Genomic DNA, 16,124 nt, shown 5'->3' with positions numbered 1-16,124 from the left:
CCAAATGAGACAGTCTCTCAAATGCTTTCAGTGAGTCTGCCATAATTATAATAAAGACCTGAAATCAATTTATAGGATGCTAGTCATTATTTTAAGTTACTGATAGCAGTTCATTATTGTTTCAGTGATATAATTGAAAACTTCTGCCTCAAAAGATAATTTGGTTGAAGGTGATTTGAAAAATAAAACTGAATTCTGTATTCCAAATTTTTAATTCTCTTTCCTCATCAAGGGTTATAATTCCCAAAAATAATTCAAAAGATAAAGGGAATGATTTGTTGTTGTTGTTGTCGTTACTGGAAATTGAACAGGTGGAGAGGATGTTTTATCTCTGAGCTACAGCCCCAGCTCTTTTCTCTTTTGGTTTTGGGACAGGGTCTCACTGAATTATTTAGGGCCTTGCTAAATTGCTGAGGATGGTCTCAAACTTGTGATCCTCCTGCCTCAGCCTCCTGATTTGCTGGGATTACAGCCGTGTGCCACCATGTCAGGCAGGAACACTTTTTCTGACGGTATATAATGTTACAGTTTGAATATTTGTTGTCCCCCAAAAACTCATATGTGACACCCTGTAGATAGGTAGGATATGGCATAAGATTTAGGCCACTGTGGGTGTGCCTTTGGGGTATTTATTTTGTCACTGGTGAATGTAGCTTTCTCTCTGTTTCCTGCCATGTCCTGAGCTGCTTTCCCTTAGTCAAGTCTTTCTACCATGATGTTCTGCCTCACTTGGGCTCAGAGCTATGGAGTCAGCCAGTCATGGACTGAACCTCTGAAACCTCTGAAACTATGAGCCAAAATAAACCTTTCTTCCTCTACCTTGTTCTTGTTAGATATTTTGGTCACAGAAATGAAAAAGCTAATTAAAACATCTAAGGTGAAAATGTATAAATCTTTCTGATATAAAATCATTGCAAAGAGTCCCATGTAAATTCTTTGAAGAAAAAAAAAATTATTGCCTTTCAAGAGTGATACTGTACACTGAGGTAGGAAACTCAAATAAAATACATTGTATTTATTCAAAGAGAATAAAAGGCAATGTATAAAGAACATGGTGATGAAATTCGTCTTTGGATTCAAAGAACATGAATTCTAAATGTGCTTTAATCTTTATCATCAGAATAAGATGTCTCTTTGCCATAAAAAAATTAGAGGGTCTTTAGTAGATTTTACTACTAAAAAGAGTTATAGATTCTTTTATTCACATTGCATTGAGGTGTGTTGCTGAATCTAAACACCTTTGCATTTTTCAAATCTTTCTGACTTAAGATTTTTGCCCTAACACTGATTTGCTCAGATGTTGGTAACTAATAAGGACCTAGAGAAGCAGGATTTTGTCATTGTGGACTGCTGACTAATCTGACAGTCGGCGATTTGATTTTATTAGTGCTTCATTAATAATATGGGAGTAGCAGCAAGTGCTGAGGGAGGCAGGATCATCTGGCAACTGTTTCTGGGGAAATGCCAGATGGTTCTGCCTCCCAGTGTCCAGTTTTAGAGAATTTACTTTTGTATTACAAGGCTGCTTTAAGGAGTAAAAATATATAGAATGTTTTACAAAATATATGGAAGTTATGTCAGCACTTCTTTGTCACATTTCTGTGTTTGCATATACCAGTATGCCAAACTGAATATGTAAATTATGTAACTCAAGTTTTCTTTGATAGACCCATAATTTTTATGAGTAACAATTTAAAAACCTTATCATATTCCAAATAGCAAAATAATTTGTTGGGTTAACTAATAATTGACTAAATGCAACTAAAAGTTGATAAAACTTAAAACAAAGCACATTATATAAAGGAGAAACCAATTTAATAGAAATAAGATATATTAAAGTCAGGTACGAACACTATGTTTAATAAAGTATCTCAAATATTTAGCTAGTAACCTTAGTTTTCTAGTTTAAAATTAATTTTGGAATGTGACTTTTTTGATCAAGTATGAAGTTAGTCTTAAGGCTCAAAACTTGCTCCTTGAAGATAGGAAGCTGTCAATCTAATTTAAAGAGGCAGATGTGCTTTTACAGCTGGGACAATATTGGGGGTCTTTAAGTCTGGGCTTTAGGGAGAAGATGATACATAAACCAGCAATCACCTTTGTGAAATTACTTTGTAGTATAAATAGATAAAAGTTAAAATGCTGTTTTCTTAACATACTTCTAGAATTCCCTGTGTTTTTTTCCTCAACCCCAGTTAACTGTGTTGATTTTGTGAGTGATTAAGTTACTAAACTTCACAACGAAGGAAGTATAACACAAATTGTCTGTCTTATGCTATTAGAATTTTTTTTTAATTTGCTTAGTAAGTTTCTTTTAAAATTGATTATCATTATAAAAATGTTCAGTGACACCAAAATTATTCTGCAATTTTAAGATAACCTAAGAAATCTTCTACTCAGAACACTGAAATATTAACTTTATATTGCCAGAATTGTTACCTGAAGAAAATATAAATCATTGAAATTGATCATTTGTATAGATTTAATTAGGAATTTAAAGTTAAACCACTTTATAAAACTTGAGTTTTATAAATCAATTTTAGTTTCTTACAGATTTCTGTTGTTAAGTGTGGGATTTTTTTAAAGTCTTCAAGAATCTTTTAGTTATTTTTGCATGGTGTATATATTCCCTTCCCTATGAGAGTCATTCATAGAAAGTTAAAAAGTGATAAAATGTGCTACTGTTGATCAGTGTGGGTTAGCCATGCAGTCTTCTGAGACAATACACAGATAACATCTGAAGGTTTGTTTGGAGAGGAGCTGAACTAAGGTCACTTTCTAAAACAACACACTGCTGCTCTCTATGACCCTGAAAGGTTAGAGTTTAGGAATTTTCTGGAGAGACTGTGTTTTGTCTGGCATTTCTTTTCAAATTATCAAGGGACTCAATTGGGAATAGTAGGACCATCCTAATCAAAGAGGTAAAGAGGGAGTACACCATTTAACAAAATGCTTTGAAAGTTAGAAGTAAAGGAAAAAGGAATACGGCAGTTAGGGATCATAAAAGAAAAATGCGCAATTTGACATTAAACAAAAGTCAATCTTGTTATATGGTTCTGTTTATCATACTGCCTTTTATTCATTTGCAATAATTTTTAAAAACATATAAAATATAAGCATAAGTAATACTAATGCCATTAGTTAACATTTTCTTCTTGACTTAATGTAACTCAAGGGATAATTTTTGTGCTTGGTAATAATCATGCATATCTTGTGACATATAAATAAGATAAAACTCAAGGTCAAACATACATCATAAAACTGTAGGTATATCACAGTAAAACTTCCACTACAGGTACTTTTCTCTTTTGACTAGTTTCTATACATTGAAACAAAACTTCTAATCTTTTACTTTGTTCAATAACTAAATTCTATACAAGTAATGTGTTAAAAATTTTTTTATTACTAATCTCTACCCCGTATATAATTATCTTAAAGAAACCATGGGTACAAAATACCTATTTAAAATAATTCCATATACTTCTAGAGTTTATATTAGCAAATATCCTTTTTATTGCTTTGTGTTCCAAATTTGCAGGTGATGGGTCAAAGTTATCATTTACTGAATTATTTACATAAGAAGGTCTTCATCCCAACTCAGCCTCATATTCTATGCTGTGAAATTTAAGACCATACATACTCCCAATTTTTCTTGGGGTTATGTATGCTTTTGGGCAAGCAATACCATAATGTGCAATTAACCACTGAGTTGTACTCTGATGTTAAAGTGCATGGTGATTCAGATGCTTTAAACAGATGTTGCTCATCATGATAACAAAGGTCAAGGAATGTTGAGTGGACTAAGTAGAAGCATCATAATTATGGCTTTTGAAAGAATTCAGTTAAACTTTCTTTTCTACATGCTTCATTTGCACAAGTATGTTTTTCTATATAATGAAAGATTCATTATTATTATCTAACAATAATAGCCAAATAGTAAGTCAAACACTTAAACCAAGTATGATTCACAATTACATTATTCTAAACAAAATAAAATAAAAATAAAAGTAGAAAAGAAACCTCAGTGCTAAATATAAGTGCTTTTGGTAATTTATGCAATGTTTATCATGAAGGTTAAACTAAAGATACAAGGTTACATTGCTAAATGATTTCTACCTAATAATACTCAGTTTTATAGTGCTTTTCTTATGGATTATCACACAGAGTAAATATGCTTTCTTGAAAGGTCCTTATATCAAGACTACCATCCAGGCACTAGGTACAAAGCCCTTCCCTGGTCCAAATCAAAGCCAGTGTTACTATATGTGTTGATGTGATAGATTCTTATTTTGACTCAGAGAGAGACAAAATTAAGTGGTAAAGTGAGAGACTCAATGTTAGGAAACGAGAAACTGGAATGATAGATACTGGCATAAGAACACTGAAGTAAAAAAAAAGGAACAGATGTCTGAAAACACAAATATTAATATATTCTCTGAATGAGGTAAATAATGGGACTGAACTGAAGTTTCTGTGGAAATACTTATGAAATGAGTATGGTTTAAGGGGGGGGTGGAGAGATTGTGTTACCATGCTTATCACTAACAACTGGAACACCACTTGGGAGCTTTGGAGAGGTGTGTGGGAAAGGAGGAACATCAAAAAAACTTTCAGTTCCTCTTTCTAGAACTTACTTCTTTTTTCCTGTTTTCCCTCTTCAGACTTACCTTGCATACAATGAGGACTGCTAATCTTACAATAAGAAGTTTTCTCTTTATGTAATGATTAAGAAACTTGAAGCAAAATCATAGCCCTCTTCTGATAATAGGTGGCTCTTTTTTTTAACTTAAATTTCCATCGCTTTCATTATTTCCCCATTTTCATTTTCCTTTAACAAAATTTCCTACTCTTTCTAATCTCTCATAAACTGTCTCAAAGTTTTGTTTTTTAAACGGGTGGCATATGAACAAATGAATGAAAGGGGGACAATAGGGTGTTAATAAATATTTATACTCTCAGAGAGGCTATAGAATATAGTGCATTGAAAGACTGATGACTCAGGATGGGAAGAACAGAGGTGGCAACAGGGGTCCTATGGTGATAAAAAGACACATCCCCTCCCACCTATTTTTTCTTCTTCTTCTTCCCTTTAAACTATCAAAAAGTCCAATATTACACAATGAAAAATGGAGGGTTGGAGGTGATATAACATGAATAAACTAGTAGAGAGAGAGAGACTCGAAGGGAAACATTAAATATTAGGAGTAAAGGTTGAGTGAGTCTTCATACATGTAAAGAATTGTATGTGTATGTACACAAATCAATTTGCCTTGATTATTTATAAATACATATTATATATTATAATAGCACATAATATGTACTGATTATATATTATGTATAACACACAAAAAAATCCACGAAGAAAACAAAAGAGTTTTATGAGGCTGGGAGAGGGAAACGCAGCCAGAAAACTGCTTTGTGGCCATCTTTCATAACCTAATCTTGATTAGTTGGCATATATGTTATAAATAATTCACATCTCTCCCCAAAGCATTGGAGACTTAAATTAACTCCATGCCTTGTGGCTACGAATTAGACATATTCAATAATAATACTCTCCCTTACCTTCTAGCTCAGATTCTTGTTTGGGTGGTTAAGAGAACCTAATATAGGAAAATTAAAACTTTATGAAGCAATGAGTCTGGAAAGGACTATGGGTGGGACATATTCTATTACTGAGCAGTACTCTAAGACTTTGGTACATTATGGACAAGCGAATATTCCAGATTTCCATAGGGAAAATAATTAGAAATAAAATTTTTTAAATGCAGCTTGAATGTATATTACTATAAACATATGAGTAAAAATAATCATGTCATAATTAAAATGATTATACTTTAACAATTATTTGCCTTTGGAACAAATATACTATTACAAATCAATATAAAGATTTTTTTATTTTAGAGACTATTGCATTTCAATATTTATTAATTTATTTATTTGTACCATTCCCTGCTCCCCACAGTAAATCGTGCAATGATGAAGGAAATGAGAAACAAGGCTACTCAACATCAAGTTTCAAGATTATTTTACAACTAGTGACTACAAGATTTCAACATTTCCTTTGATTATTCTAACATTTTCCAGACTTCTTGCTAGTATTTTCAGATCTAATTTAGTGCTTTTACCAATTAGTGAAATTATTAGTTTGGATGATAGAGTAACTTAGATATCCTTTATTTCAGTTTTATACTAAAAATTATGGGAGAACAAAGGTAATACAAATACAGCACCTCCCTTCTTTACTGTCCATGACAATTCTTACACTTTGAATACATAAACCAATTCAGTATAAATTGAAATCAAGATAATTCAGGTTGAATAACCCCTATTGGTCAGTTTCTCTCTGACAATAATTCTGCTCTTATATATTTGGTACTCACAGGAACCTTATTATTATTATTAGAATATCTTCAAAAATTAGAGAACTGAGGCTCTGGGTAATAATTCTATAGATTGTGAGAGGGAAAATTTCAGTTTTCTTACTAATTTATTATTGCCTCTGGATTAATTTATCATTGAGCTTAAAAAGACAAAATCAAGTCTGTTTAAAGTACAAGTCAGAACTCTTCCTTTAAACAGTTTCTTCCCTCCTTCCTTCCTTCCTTCCTTCACCCCCACCCCTTTCTCTCCTCTCTACTACTGGAACCCAGGAGCACTCTACCACTGAGATACATCCCCAGCACATTTGTTTTATTTTTCTTTGAGACTGGGTGGCTCTAAATTGCCAAAGTTGAACTCAAATGTTCAATCCTCCTTCCTCAGCCACCCAAGAAACTGGGATTATAGGCATGTGCCATCCATCATACCTGGCAAAACAATTTCTTTAAGGTTAATTTTTCTGTAAATGAAAAGAAATTCAATTGACACAGAAATATGTAAAATAATTTGCTTTTCCTTTTGTCCAGAATAAATGACAATGTTGAAAAATATTTTCTAAGATTAGTTGTGCTTCCTTTTTGTAACTTGAAGAACAGATAGAGATACCCAGGAGAAACTGGGTACAAGGAGAGCCTAGAATTAAAATAGGAAAAGTTTCTGACATGATTATTTTATTGAGGGCCTGGAGTATACTTTTCAATTTTCCTTTTTAAAATAATATCTGCACATCTTGAATTTATTAGTGCTCCATCACATTTAATTCTCACAGAATAACTTGTTAATACATTTCTAAATTTTGACCCAGAGTCCTATAATCACCAAGTTTTAGACATAACCAAAGGACAGCTGAACTATTCAACCCTTATCTTTTCTTTACTTTTTAAACATGCTTTTATTAGGGAATTATAGTTATACATAATAGCTGGGTTCATTTTGAAATAATCATACATGCATAGAATTTAATTTGCTCCATTTCAGTCCCAGATGCTGCTTCTTTCGCTCCCCTTCTCCTTCCCCCTATTTCTCTTCTTCTACTGGCCTTCCATTTATTTATTTATTTATTTATTTAGTAATTTTAGTTTTTTAAACTTGCTTTAATTAGTTATATGCAATAGTAGAATGCATTTTGAGAGGACCCAGGTCTGCCTACCCTGGGAGTTTCATTGAGGACCCAGGCCTGTCCACCTTGCCCTGGACTCAGTGAGCTGCAACTCCCCATCAACCAATGCATTTGGAAGCCTCTGCAGTCATCTTGGATTATCCCCTAAGCAGAAACTGCAATCTTTAGATGGGCCATTTCCCAACCTGAGACACCTACTGGAGACTAGAAGAAGCTCATTGTCAGGTACCTCTCATGCATCAGGTTACTGAAGACTGGGAGGTTTGAATAGTATATGACAGTTATATTGTAGAGTTTTTTTTAATTTTTGAATTTTATTTATCTCACTCTCTTCTTTTTTCCTCTCATTTACCTGTTTCCTTAAGTCACTTTCTGCCTTCTCTCATGCTAACAATGATCTTCTTCTGATTCTGCTTTCACTCTTCCTATGTTCTAGTACCTCTATGTACTCACCACTTATCCCATTAACATTACATTCTACATCCCTCTCCATTCTCTTTGTCCACCATTAGAAATTGTAGATCTTATTGCAACCTATTGGTTATACAATAGATAATAATCAAACTCATCCTCTCTGTTTATTACAATACTTCTAAAATCTTAACAGGTGCTATTTGGTTTAAGGTTTCATATTGTTTGTATTTGGAACTGCTAATATTGATCTCTCCCTTAAAGTTAAGGTATTGGAAACCTGCAGGGACACTATAATCCTATAGGGGGAAAACTATAATACCTCAGACATGCTTTGCTAGAGGGGGAGATACAAAAACAACATGAAAAATCAAGGGAAGAAAGCACCCCAAATAAAACAAGATGCCATATTAATAGAATCCATTGACAATACAGTAGAAGAAATGTCAGAAAAGGAGTTCAGAATGTACATAATTAAAGTGACTGATGAAGTAAAGGATGATATAACAGAGCAAATGCAGGCAATGAATAATAACTTCAATAAACAGTTGGAAGAGCAAATGAGAAAACAAAAGATTATTTAAATAAAGAGATAGAGATTCTGAAAAACAATAGAAATTCGTGAAATGAAGGAAACAATAAACCAAATTAAAAACTCAAGAGGAAGCATCACCACCAGATTAGATCACTTGAAAAACACAACCCCAGACAATGAAGAAAAAATATTCAGTCTGGAAAATAAAGTTGGTCACACAGAAAAGATCATAAGAAATCATGAACAGAACCTCCAAGAATTATGGGATAACATGAAAGACCAAATTTAAGAATTATTGGGACTGAAGAAGGCACAGAGATACAAACCAAAGGAATGAACAATCTATTCAATGAAATGATATCAGAAAATTTCCCAAACCTGGAGAATGAAATAAAAAAATCAAATACAAGAGACAGGATACTAAATGTACAAATTTACAACAGATCCATACCAAGGAACATTATAATGAAAATGCCCAACATTCAAAATAAAGATAGAATTTTAAAGACTGTGAGAGAAAAGCATCAGATTACCTTTAGGGGGAAACAAATACTGAAACCCAGACCCTAAAAGCTAGAAGGGCCTGGAACAACATATTTCAAGGTATGAAGAAACAAAGATGCCAATCCATAATCTTATACCCTGCAAAACTAACCTTCAGATTTGATGACAAAAGAAAATCCTTTCATGCTAAACAAAAGTTAAAATATTACAAATACAAAGCCTGCACTACAGAACATTCTCAGCAAAATCTTCAATGAGGAGGCAATGAAAATTAACAATGTAAGTCAGCAAAGGGAGGAACTACCTTAAAGGGAAAGTCAATCAAAGGAGAAACCAAGTCAGTTATAAACTAAAAATAAACCAAAAAGACCAGGAATACAAATCACATCTCAATAATAACCCTGAAAGTTAGTGTTCTAAACTCATTAATCAAAAGACATAAACTGACAGATTGGATTTTTTAAAAAAAGACCCAATTATATGCTGCCTTCAAGAGACTCATCTCATAGAAAAAGACATCCACAGACTGAAAGGTGAAAAGATGGGGAAAAACATACCATGCAGATGGACTCAGTAAAAAAGCAGGGATCATCATCCTCATATCAGATAAAGTGGACCTCAAGCCAAAGTTAGTCAGAAGGAAGTACATTTCCATAGTGCTTAAGGGAACCATAAGTCAGGAAAACATAACAATTGTAAATATTTATGCCACAATGTCACATCCATGTATGTCAAACAAATCCTTCTCAATTCCAGGAACCAAATAGACCACAACAAAATAATTCTGGGTGACTTTAATACACCTCTCTCACCACTGGATAGAACTTCCAAAAAAAGTTGAACAAAGAAACCATAGAACTCAATAACACAATCAATAATTTAGACTTAACAGACATATATATATATATATATATATATATATATATAATATTCCATCCATCAATGAGAGAATATGCTTTCTTCTCAGCAGCACATGGATCCTTCTCTAAAATAGACAATATGTTATGCCACAAAGCTATTCTTAGCAAATACAAAAAAATAGAGATACTACCTTGTATTCTATAATGGAATGAAATTAGAACAATTATAAAATAGAAAACAGAAACTACTCCAACACCTTGAGACTAAATAATATACTATTGAATGATGTATGGATAACAGAAAACATCAGGGAGGAGATTAAAAAATTCTTAGAGGTAAATGAGAGCAATGATACAACATATCAAAATCTCTGGGACACTATGAAAGCAGTACTGTGAGGAAAATTCATTGCATGGAGCATATTCAATGGAAGAATAAAAAGTCAACAAATAAATTACCTAACATTACAGCTCAAAGCCTTAGAAAAAGAAGAGCAGATCAATACCAAAAGTAATAGAAGACAGGAAATGATTAAAATCAGAGCTGAAATCAATGAAATTGAAACAAAAGCAACAATTAAAAAAATTGACAAAACAAAAAGTTGGTATTTGAAAAAGTAAACAAAATCGAAACCCCTAGCCCCTCTAAAGAAGAGTAGGAGAGAGAAAACTCAAATTATTAAAATTGTGATGTAAAAGGAATATCATTGAAATACAAAACATAATTACAAGCTATTTTGAAAATGTATACTCTACAAAATAGAAAATCTCAAAGACATTGACAAATTTCTAGAGACAAATGATCCTCCCAAACTGAATCAGGAGATTCAGTTTAAACAGATCAATTTCAAGCAATGAAATAGAAGTGTACCAATCATAAAAAGCCTAGGACCACATGGATTCTCAGCAGAGTTCTACAAGAACTTCAGAGAAGAACTAATATCTGTGGGGGGCCTTTCTGCCACGTCCCGTGTGGATGAGAAAAGGGTTAACTGCTGGAGAAGGATGTTGACTGTACATCACTCAATTACCCAAAAACGTATCACTTCAATAAACACACAAGAGCCAATACTCTTTTTAAATGAGAGAAGGCATGATCCGGCTGGCCACACCAGCTCTGGCCTCTAACAACAACAATATGCAGTCACCCACTCTCTTTTATTTATAGACACACAGGTAAAGTAGGCAAGACTTGGAAGAGCTTCTTCTGTGATGGACAGGATAGGGTGGAGTTAGGGGAGTCATACTCTTAGGGGGAATAGTCCAGAAGGAGACAGGAACCACTCCCACACAGTGCCATATGCTTCCTGGGAATCTGGGACAGAACTCCATGGCTGTTAGTTCCTGGAAGCCAGGCCTCTGAGTCCCATGACTCACCCTAGTCTGATTCTGCTAAATAAAGATGACTTCCCACAAATACCAATACTCCTCAAAGTAATCCATGAAATAGAAAAGGAAAAGCTTCTAAACTCAATGAAGCTAGTATCACCCTGATACCAAAACCAAAAATGATGCATCAAGGAAAGAAAATGTCAGACCAATATCCCTGATGAACATAAATGCAAAAATCCTTAACAAAATTCTGGCGAATTGCATACAAAATCACAATAAAAATGTAGTGCACCAAGATCAAGTGGGGTTCATCTCAGGGATGGAAAGTTGGTTCAACATCCAGAAATCAATAAATGTAATTCATCACATCAATAGATTTAAAGTTAAGAATCATATGATTATTTCATAGATGCAGAAAATGCATTGAGAAAATACAGCACCTGTTCATACTCAAAACACTAGAAAAAATAGGTATAGTAGGAACTTACCTCAACATTGTAAAGGCTATCTGTGCTCAGCCCATGACCAACATCATTCTAAATGCAGAAAAACTGGAAGCATTCCCTCTAAAAACTGGAACAAGACAGGGATGCCCTCTTTCACCACTTCTATTCAATATCGTCCTTGAAACACTAGCCAAGGCAATTAGACAGACCAAAGAAATTAAGGGATATGAATAGGAAAAGAAGAACTCAAACTATCACTATTAGCTGACAACATGATTCTATTTTTAGAGGATCCAAAAACTTTTAGAACTAACAAATGAATTCAGCAAAATAGCAGGATATAAAATCAACACATGCAAATCTAATGCACTTCTATTCATAAGTGATGAATCCTCTGAAAGAGAAATTAGGAAAACTACCCATTCACAATAGCCTCAAAAAAAAAATAAATAAAACACTTGAGAATCAATCTAACAAAGAGGTGAAAACCCCCTATGATGAAAACTACAGAACACTAAAGAAATTACAAAACCCTTAGAAGATAGAAAGATCTCCCACATTCTTGGATTGGCAGAATTAATATTGTCAAAATTGCCATACTACCAAAAGTGCTATACAGATTCAATGCAATTCCAATTAAAATCTCAATGACATTTCTCATAGACATAGAGCAAGCAATCATGAAATTCATTTGGAAGAATAAGAGGCCCAGAATAGTCAAAGCAATCCTTAGCAGGAAGAGTGAAGCAGGATATATCACAATACCAGATCAATACAGAGCCATAGTAAGAAAAATGGCATGGTATTGGCACCAAAATAGACAGGTAGACCAATGGTACAGAACATAATACACAGAGACAAACCCACAGAAATACAGTTACCTCATACTAGAGAAAGGTGCCAAAAACATATAATGGAGAAAAGATAGCCTCTTCACCAAAGGTGCTGGGAAAACTGGAAATCCATATGTAGTAAAATGAAATTAAAGCTCCAGCTCTCACCCTGCACAAAAACTGAAGTCAAAATGGATCAAGGACCTAGGAAGTAAACCACAGACCCTGTACCTAATAGAAGAAAAAATAGGCCTGAATCTTCATCATGTTGTCTTAGGACCAGACTTCCTTAAAGAGACCACCAAAGCACAAGAAATGAAAGTAAGAATCAATAAATGGAATGGATTCAAACTAAAAAGCTTTTTCTCAGCAAAGGATATAATCAATAATGTGAAAAGAGAGCCTACAGAGTGGGAGAAAATCTTTTCCATACACACATCACATAGAGCACTAATTGGCAGAATTTATAAAGAACTTACAATACTTTATACCAAAACTACAAAGAACTCAATCAATAAATGGGCCAAGAAACTTGACAGTTCACAGAAGATATACAAGTGATCAACAAATATATGAAAAAGTGTTCAACATCTCTAGTAATTAGAGAAATGCAAGTAAAAGCCATCCTAAGATTTCATCTCACTCCAATTAGAATGACTATTATCAAGAATACAAGCAATAATTGGTGTTGGTGAGGCTGTGGGGGAAAAGGCACACTCATACAATGCTGGTGGAGTTGCAATTTGTGCAGCCATTCTGGAAAGCAATATGGAGATTCCTCAGAAAACCTGAATGGACCCACCATTTGACCCAGTTATCTCACTCCTCAGTTTATACCCAAAGGATTTAAAATCAGCATACTACAGTAATGCAGTCACATCAATGTTTATAGCAGCTCAATTCACAATAACTACATTGTGGAACCAACCTAGATGCCCTTCAGTAGATTAATGGGTAAAGAAACTGTGTTATATAAACACAATGGACTATTACTCAGTCATATAGAAGAATACAACTATGGCATTTGCAGGTAAGTGGATGGAGTTGTACAATATCATGTTAAGTGACATAATCCTTTGCTATGCAGAAGTTTTTATTTGGTTCCATGCTGCTTAATGATTCTGAGTTTTATTTCTTGAGCTTTAGGTGTCTTGTTAAGGAATTCAGTGCCCACAACAATATGTTGGAGTGTTGACCTTATGTTTTCTTCTACCAGTGCAGTTTCTGCTGTAATTCCTAAGTCTTTCACACTTGTTCAGGGTGGGAAGTAAGTATTTAGTTGCATTCTTCTACATATTGATACCCAGTTTTCCCAGCACCATTTGTTGAAAAGGATATCTCTTCTCCAAATATGTTTTTGGCACCTTTGTCGAGTATCAGATGACTCTAACTATGTTGGTTTTCTCTGAAACTTCTATTTCATTAGCCTCCATGTCTGTTTTGATACTAATACCCTGGTGTTCTAATTACTATAACTCTATAGTGGAATTTGAAATCAGGTTTTGTGGTGCTTCTAGCATCATTCTTTGTGTTCCAAATTGCTTTGACTATTCTGGTCTTTTATTCTTCCAAATGAATTTTAAGACTTTTTTTTTTTTTTCTAGTTTTGTGAAGAACGTCATTGGTATTTTGATTAGGATTGCATTTAATTTGTGTAACACTTTTGATTGTATGACCATTTGGCAATATTAATTCTGCCTATAGCAGAATATGGGAGGTCTTTCTGTTTTCTAAGGTCTTTTAGATTTCTTTCTTCAGTGTTCTGTAGTTTTCATTGCAGAGGTCTTTCACTTCCCAAGTACATTATCTTTTATTTTATGTCTATTGTGAATGGGTAGTTTTCCTGATTTTTTTTTTCTCAGCAGAATCACTATTGGAATATAGAAAAGCTATTGATTTATGAAAGTTGACCATGTATCCTGCTATTATGCTAAATCGATTTATCATCTCAGGAAGTCTTCTGCTGGAGTTTTTTGAGCCTTCTAAACGTAGGATCATGTCAATAGCAAACAGAAAATTTTACTCCTTTTTTTCCTATATACATCCCTTTAATTTTCTTCTCTCGTTTGATTTTGCTCTGGCTAGTTCAATAACCATATTGAATAAGAGTGGTAATAATGGACATTGTTGTCTTGTTCCTGGTTTTAGAGGAAAAACATTCAGTTTTTCTCTGTTCTGTATGCTGTTGGATTGGGATTAGTCATACATTTATTTATAATGTTGAGGTAAGTTCCTTCTATCCCTAATTCTCCATCATTTTCACATAAATGGGTTCTGGTTTTTATCACAGACTTTTTCTGCATCTGTTGAGATGATCATATGATTCTTGTCCTTAATTCTATTTTGTATATACCAAATTTAATGACACTTACCAGAGCAAATATAAGCAGTTGGTAATGTAAAGCCAAGTATTTTTAAATGATCTGTACATATTTGTTGAATTTTTACAATACAACTTTATAATAAGACTTTTAAAAATACAACACATATTAGAAAGAAAACTAACTAATGAAACCAATTGTTTTCTTTGAAATGGTAAGATTTCAGGCAGGATAGTGAACATTTTATTAATGAAACTCAGATAGCACTTAGGAAAAGCAAGATTTTAAAGTCCAGTAACAGAGTTGACACTTTTCCCCCACCTAACAGGTTTTTTTCCATTTATCCCCAGTTGCTTTTGCAGCTTAGCTCTGTTTCTGAGTATGTCAGAAGTCAATATTAACGATGTTCTGTTTGGTTTATATGTAAAATAAGAAAAGCCAGGGGACAGGCTGTGTCCTAGTTCATTCGTCATTAATCAGATAAGAAGTCATTCTACATATGATGCAAATTTGGGGTAATCATAAGAACACCAATCTTTTTTTCACAAATTTTATGAAATTGTCCTTTCTCTTAGAAACGGAATCCAAAGGTTCTTACTCTAATAAATTGAACTAAATAGACTAATTTGTTTTCATTATGTATTTTTCATCATGAACATCATTGAGAAATGAAATAGGGTAATCCTTATTACCCTATTGCATTCTTTGTGTCAAGGCACATGGGGGTTAAGATTTTCTAAAATTCATTATTAGAAATACTTCAAAAGACAGAATTATAGTCAATGGAATCAGAAAGCAATAAATATAATCATTTCATTATTTTCCAGTATGGATCTTACAAGAGTGAAGCATCTTAAATTTCAAACAAGTGCAGCTGAGAGGAAGTTCATGTCTTCCATAATATCCTGAGTATCTCCAAAATGTTTATATTCTAGACCCATTATCTCTGTGGAATTTTATGTAATGGGTTCATGGCTTGGTAAATAGATTTTCCCACAGTTAATGTGGGATAAATCTCAATGTCTCTTGGTGTAAACTAAATTAAAGAGGGACAAATTTCAATTATTTAATTGGAAAATTAAAGAAATAGGTCTATCTTTCCTTTTTTTTTGAAACATTACAATTTTTATCTAAGTAGTTGTTGGAACCAATCTCCACTCTGCTTTCAATATTTGATTTTTTCTTTTCTTTATATCCAAGTTTTCAGCAGAGTTTATAACCTAGAAAGTATAAAAAAATACATTTGTTAACAAATGACCAATGAGTACAATCCCATTTCACCCTGTTGTACCCATTCTCTGTTTTATTTTAAGACAACTCTTAAACATTGTGCAATTGCATAATATTGTAAAAGCTTAGAATGAGTCAAATGGTACAGTAG

This window comes from Sciurus carolinensis, chromosome 4 (genome assembly GCF_902686445.1).
Source record: "Sciurus carolinensis chromosome 4, mSciCar1.2, whole genome shotgun sequence".
NCBI classification, from domain to species: Eukaryota; Metazoa; Chordata; class Mammalia; order Rodentia; family Sciuridae; genus Sciurus; species Sciurus carolinensis.
The sequence above is the reverse complement of the archived record's forward strand: the minus strand, read 5'-3'. Positions refer to the sequence as shown.